Consider the following 7,631-nt stretch of genomic DNA (forward strand, 5'->3'; position numbering starts at 1 on the left):
TCCTCCTCCTCTCCTCCCTCCCTCCCTCCCTCTCATTCACTCTCCTCGCTGAGCCTCTTTCTTTTCATTTCCTCTTGGGAAAGCCGTGCACGCCAGTCGTCTCTGCCTTCAGCTGCTCCCTCTCTCTCTCTCTCTCTCTCTCTCTGTCTCTCCCTCTCTCTCCCAGTCACTAGTAAATATAAAAGGCGTGCTTGTACAGCCCCTCGCCTCACTCTCTCCTCGCCCCTCGCTCGCTCGCTCGCTCGCTCGCTGTGTCTCATGCTTTTCTTTTTTTTTCCGTTTACCCCCACCCCGCTGCCACCCCCACCTCCACCCCGCCCCCCTCCACCATCACTTTCTTTCTCAGTGTCAAAGCTGCCTTTCAAATGCTGATTAGCAGCCGGAGTGGAGAGAGAGAAAAAAAAAGAGGGAGACGGAGGGAGACGGAGGGACGAGTGAAACAAGTGGGAGATTCCATCACATCCACCCGTATTGTCAGAGTGTGACTCCTGTCCCGTGCAAACACAACAGCCGCGCGCACTCGGGTTGTTTTTTTGTAGTTTTTTTTTTCTTTCTTTTTTTCTTTTGCTCGTCGCTTTTTGGGGAGGGAGGACACGGGCGTCACTTTGTAACTGGGCCCGCCGCATTCCAGACCCAGCAGAGAGACAAGTTCTCACCGTGAAATACGATGCGTGTGTGTGTGTGTGTGTGTGCGTGTGTGTGTGTGTCCCACCCCAACCACCGTCAGGGCAGAACTGAGGGGAGAAAACTGAGATTCCCCGCTGAAATTAGACAGAGATTATGCAAAGTTTGATCAAAGTCCCAAATCCAGCTCTTTGTTTTTCAGCCGATGAAAAAACAGGGTTCTTAGCCCTGTGTTTACAGCCCTCCGTCTGATTCAAGGCAGCCGCCAGAAGCTCTCAGCGTGCGGATCAAGCTGGCAGCGCTGCCGCTGTTTTGGCAGAGCCCTTTGTGACATCACAAAGAGCGGATTGTGTGTGTTTTCACGCTTGCTGAAAATTGGAACTAACGAAATAAAACAAAGTAAAGACTCGGCTGACTGGGCTTGTCGACATAAAACTCAAAAAAAAAAAAATGAAAAGAAGTAGAGTTACAGTTGTCACGTCCTGTTGTTATTCTGATCAGTGCACAACCAGTTTTGGTGAGTAAGTAATCTACTACTGTAATTAAACTACTTTTTAAGTAACAGAGTAGTTTAACGGCAATTACTGTTGCAAAACTGGTAATTATATCATAGTATTTTGCAAGTTAAAAATATCTTATTGTCCACAAAATGTCTGAAATTTAGAAAAACAACCAAAAAAAACAACGTGGCAGATTTGGTGCGTCATCGATATGCAACGACGCACCAAAGCAAGCATGGTGCCGGCAAAAGAAAAAATAGCAATTGCATTTGTAGTTGGAAATACAATTATTTTGAGTTCATCTCGTCGAAAATCAAAGAATATTGTGGTTTGTTGTACGTTATGTGCAGGGAACAAGGTGTTCTCAACTGTTACTTTATCTTTGTTTAACTGAAGTAATTAGTAATTGATTACTTATGAAACAAAAGTAGTTAAAGAAGTAATTGGAGAAATTATAGAGTAATTAGTAGTTGGATTACTTTTATGGAGTAATCCCAAAAACACTGCGGACAACCCATTTACACCCCAAATGTGTTGTAGTTTGCCTCTAAAAACGTGATTTATTTTTTTCCCCCCCTCATTTTAACAGTGGATGGACATTTATTGGTAAAAAAAAAAAAAATTGCTCTCGATGGGGATATTAGATTTTTATCAGGACATTAAAACAAAGCCTTGACCAGTTTAAAGTGCAGCATGAGTTTTAAAATGAGTAAAGGCCAAAATTGGACTTACATACATTCTCAATAGGCTTTTTTTTAATTTTTTTTTTTTATTAAATCTATAAATTACTTAAATTTGTTAAACTTAAAAACCCAACAATATTTAATAATCTCTCTAGTTCCCTTGAATTTATAGATGGTCAAATATCACCAGGCACGCTCACTGCTACTATAGGAAGTACTGTATGCACAGACACTCCCTCCATTGGACACACTTCCTGCTTGAAGTGACCTGCTGTGAGGCGAAGGGCAGTCAGTCAGCTGATCTACAGGTGGCAGCAGCATCGCGAACGCAGAAACATCCCTCTCATTTCTAAAACACGCTGGAAAGAAAACAGAAGCCTTCCAACTGGCCAGATGACTTGGTGAATCTTCTTTCCCCCTGATCTGATGCGCGGGGAGGACGCAGCACAGCAGGTTCTCACAGAAACAAACTGCTGGTGAGAAGGTACTAGAGAACCAGGCACAGTGGTGAGAATTTCCTCTGATGCTGCCGACTTGCATCGCCAGCAGCGCCTCTCACTGCCTCCAGCCCGACACTCGGCTGTCCCTCTGAGCTGCTCTCACTTCTGGAGTGTTTACAGTATTTACACTTTAGGCTGCTGAAAGGAAAACACATCCAAACACTTGTCCTTGCTGTCTTTTTATGTAGAAACTTGGCTTGAGTGCGGTACTTGCTTGGCAACAGATGGGATTTTCAACTTTAGCCCTTTTTATATCTTTTCTTAAATTAAGAAAACGTCAACGAAAAACGTGTGATTAGACAAACCTCTAGGATGTCACATACACGAAGGGCCGATCAGATTTTTTTCAGCCGCTTGGTAATAGCGCAGTGTTTTCCGCCTGGTGCCTGCGTGCTCATATATTCTCGCCTCTGTCACATCTGGAATGACCCCGCCTCTTTCTCTCCCCAGAGAAAACCGATTGGTTCAGACATTTTCTGACTACCTGAGAATGGTTCAGACTTGTAAACGAGTCAGTCTGTGAGTGTGTGTCTGCCTCGCAAGATACATATTAAGTAGAGTTGTCAGTATTAACAAGTTAATCACAAAGAGATTAATCATTTTAATCGCAAGCCTTTTGTCCCTTCCATTCACCCGTAGTGAGGTCCTCAAGCCATAGTTCTATATGCTTCGACCATGGATGTATATGTAGAACTGAATACCGGACTGGCAATATGGTGGCCCGCCAATTTTTCCCAGTGGCCACTCGAGGTACTGCAACATAAACATCCCACGTCCAAAGCCGGATCCCAACTAAAAAAATAAACATTTAAAAGCATTTAAAACGGCTGACATTACGACTGTGACCTGAAACGCGATTCGTATCAAATCTTTCTATCGTAGATTTTTCTGCTGTGCTGCTGTGTCTCAACTCCTTCTGATTGGCTGCGTCCTGACGTGTCTGTAAGTGACGTTCTCCAGGACCGTTCTGATTGGCCAAATAGATCATGTGACTTACAGAGGCATGATGGGAAGTGACACTACTGTGCAGGCTCTACGAAGTTGATCTTAGCAACTTCATTGAAATGAATGGGCCGCCATCTTGGACTCAGTGGGCTTGGCTTCGACGGCGCATCCTGCTAACATTAGCTGTGTTTATTTTACGCAATTCACACCGCGATGACGGTTTCAGCAACCACCTGCACACCAAAAACATCGAGGTGACTGACGAGGCACCGCTTTGCTGAAAGTACCTCTTCAGAGTGTGGCGAGTCGTCGCTACAGACCTGTGGGTGGAAGCGCGTTGAATAAGCTAACTTAAGCGATAGCTAAATGGGTGGCAACTGAATGCTCTGAACCGTCATACGCCTTGAGGGTAGGAACTGTTCACGCATGCAGGAGCTGTGTGACACGAGAAAAGAAGCCAATACGGAACTTCTGTAAAATGCAAATGTAAGAAGTTGGTGTTTTGAGGTGAATAACAACACAAAAAGATTGAAAAAGAAAGTACTTTCAATGTGTTCATTTGGTTCCCAATTAAGAGATTCTGGTAAGAAGTGCTTTCCATTGATATGCACGTAAAAACGGTCTTCAAATGCTTCAAATTTTAAACACACAAATCAAAACGTGATTAATCACGGTTAACTACGGAAATACAGCTTAATCGTGATTTAAAAAAAATAAATATACGTTTGCCAGCCCCAGTATTAAGTGGATTACAACAGAACCAAGTCTAGATATAAAGACCTGAGAAGCATTTTAATGGCATGTTTGACGGCTTCTCTCCGTTCACAAAGACCTCACACAGCGTGCGAAAGGACAAACGATCTTTTGATTTGCATCTTTAACACACGAGTCCTGTTAATAAACGTTTTTTTTTTTTTTTTTATTGTCGCTGTTGTTTGTTTTTTTGAAATGAGAGAATTGCACTTCATTACATTCCCGTTGCCGGCTGCGGCCGCGTATACGGAGTCAGCGCGAGCCCAGGCCTGCAACCGCATACAGGAAAGAAAACAGCACATACAATCGCAGATGCACACACGCAGACACGCACACGTGCGCGCGCACACGCACGCACGCACGCACGCACGCACGCACAGGCCAGCGCATACGTGAACAAATAATCAGTCAAAGACTCACTCAAGTACTCTCTCTCCCAGCAGCCCCCCTCCCTCCCCTGTTCGTTCCCCTTGCCCTCAAACACTACTCAGAATATTGATACATCACCCCCTCCCTCTCTCTCTCTCCCTCCATCACTCACTTTCTCTGCTGAATACTGATAGGCTGTCTACTCCGTGGCCTGAGTTTCAAATCTCGCCCTCCCCTTCCCGCTTCCTCCGTGCCGCCCCCCCACCCAACCCCCCACCCAACCCCGAACCCTTGCAAGAAACAAAGAGCAGGAGGAGGAGGAGGAGGAGGAGGAGGAGGAGGGGGAAAAAAAGCGGAAAGAAAAAAGCGGCAGGAGGAAATAGTCGCGGTTAATTCGCCGCCGCGGACGTAAATTCACTTAAAGCGCCATTCCAGATTATGGTGACCGGTGGGGGGGGGGGTTTAACATTGTGGAAAAGGGGGTAGTGAGGGGAGGGGGGGTGGCGGCGAAGCGGCCGACTTTGGTTGGCTGCGGTGCCAGCGGAAACTGGCCGAGCGGACAGGGAGGACGGCAACAAAAGCGTGGGGGGGGAGACGTGTGAAAAGTTCAGGCAAATGAAGACACATTCAGGGGGCTCCCGACCCCCCTCCTCCATCCGACCCCCCCTCCCCAGGCCGCCCCGCCGCCACCCCCCCCCCCACTCCCCCCTCATTGTTGGCCATGTCCACCATGTCACGGCCTGGGGGGGCTGGAGCGGGGGGGAGAGGAGGGAGTGAATGAGGTCCTCAGAGGGTCCCAGTGAGCCCCCTCCACTTTACACACACACATGCAAGCACACACACACACACACACACACACACACACACACATGCAAGCACATACACACACGCGCTCAACAGTTTGAAACAGCTGAGAGCAGGAGAGAAACAATGCGGACAGAAAATGTCCTTTTTTTTCCAGAGTGTTTGTGTGTTTAAGTGCATTTCTGTGTGTGTGTATGTGTGTGTGTGTGTGTGCGTGCGCCTGTGTGTGTGTGTGCGTGTGTGTGTGCCTGCCCGGGTCTCTTCGGAGGAGGCTTTCTGTCTGCATTAGAAGTGCTGCGCGTCTGAGACACTGGGAGAGAGACTTTGTGATTTTGTCCTCCAAGTCTTCCCGAGGCGTCCTTGAAGGAGACTGGCAGCGAATATCTGACTCTGTGTGTGTGTGTGTGTGCGTGTGCGTACGTGCGTGCGTGTGTGTGTGTGTGTGTGTGTGTGCGTGCGCGAGCCCTCACAGGTTCATTTTAGTACCGCAGGCTTGCCTCGCGGAGCCGTATTATGGGTGTTTCCTCTCCGATCCGGCCCGCCTCAAAAAAAAAAAAAGGGCAACAACCTGAGGCTGGATAGTTACTCTGACTTGATGAATGAGAAATGCAATTTGAATCAAGTGGGTAAATAAAGCAGAAAACCCTGGGCTCGCCGCACACCCACCTGTGCGCGTGTGCGCGTGTGTCCATCCGTCCGTCTGTCTGTCTGGGAAATCGTGGACGCTGCAGCGGACACAATATCCAATGTGTCACTCCGTCAGCTGGGGTCAGTTTGAGCAGTGACAGAGAAGCCTTGTCATTCAGAAGCACTGCTCAGACACATCAACATCCAGACGGAAGATATAGTGCACGGCAAAGTTTAATTGACGAGTGAAAATCTCCGAATCCACGTATTAAGTGAGAAGATAAGCGCTGAAAAGTGCACATTTTTTTCAATTCTCTTTGCATTTGTTCTGTTGTATTAATGCGAGAAAGCGTTTTCGCATTTCCTTTACAATTTCTTTGCAACATCTTTACAAATCTAAATAAAATGTGACAGTTACACAACATCATATCTGTATCCAGACCGTAAGCATGTTTCACTTTTGTTGGTGATGCTGAATTGGTGACAGTTGATCACTGGTTCCCAAATCAAAGTGCTTCAAGCCTGATGGGCTTTTTTTTTTTTTTTTCCTTTGATTTCACCCAGTAAAAAAAATAATCATACAGCCTTCACGATCTGTTTTCCTTTCTAGTGTAATTCATGGACACAGTTATCTTATCCACAACACTGGAACAACTGAACAACCACGGACAGCTATTCACCTTGGCCTTTATCTAAGGCAGAAGTTAAATTTGTCCTACTTCAACTTAAAGGTGAGTCTGACCTGGCGAAGTCCAGGAAACAATGCAATGTTAAACTATGTAATTGTATTACTTTAAATTGTAATGTAATACTTTACAATGTACACAGAAACAGGTTCAGGGGTTTAAAAAAAAAACAAAAAAAACAACAACTCCAGCCATGACTGATGATTACTATGTCTGTTACACCCTACGACAGCAGGTGGCTACTGTTGTTGTCTGATTTATTGTCTAAAGCGCCGGGCATTATTACACTACATTTTCCCCCAGCAAAGCTGCGCAATGAAAATTGACAGGCCTTGTAGAGCGAAAAGAGCAGCGACACGGCGTCCCTGCGCTCTGAATGGAAATGGAGCTGCGCCCGCCGAAATATTTCTAAAAACAAACCAGGCCGCGTTGCGGGTAAATGCTTTTGGATGTGATTTTAAAAACGTCCGGCGGGACGGCAAAAACATACAAATAATAAAAAAAAATAAAAATAAAAAATAAAAAAGCAAATGAAGCCTTGTCTGAAGACAAATTCTTTAGATTTCTCACCGAAAACATGTGGCTAAAACACTCCTTTCTCACTTTGAGTTCAAACCCCGATATAACACATCAGCTCAGACAGACATTAACGAACCGCAACATTATTTGTTATTGCGACAACCCGAAAGGAAAAAAAACTGATACTGAAACGAGATGCTGTGACTGAAGTGTGTGTGGGGGGGGGGGTAGATATCTGAGGATTAAGAGGCGGAGAATAAAACACTGAAACAGAACAAGAACGTTTTTAACCTCCCCACCTCACGGCTGCCAGCGACACTCACGGCCGGGACAATTAATATGAGGCGAGCACAATATTCCCACCCTCCCACCCCCCCGCTCCCCTCAGCGGTTCACATGGGTGATAAATATAAAATGGGTGTTTAAAGATAACAGCAATAGAGTAGATAATTTTCCAAATCTATTGGTGCAATAATTCTTTGAGGCCATGTGGCCATTAAGGAGCCATTCCGCCCTTTGTCGGCTGTGCTCCTCCATATTTCATTGAGATGCATATCTGCCTTTCACACTGTCTGCCTGCTCTGCCATTCTCTATTCAACGGTGACCCATTGCTCCCTGCC

Source organism: Nelusetta ayraudi, unplaced genomic scaffold, assembly GCF_046127955.1.
Source record: "Nelusetta ayraudi isolate G7.1 ecotype Tasmania unplaced genomic scaffold, CSIRO-AGI_Nayr_v1 ptg000048l, whole genome shotgun sequence".
NCBI lineage: Eukaryota > Metazoa > Chordata > Actinopteri > Tetraodontiformes > Monacanthidae > Nelusetta > Nelusetta ayraudi.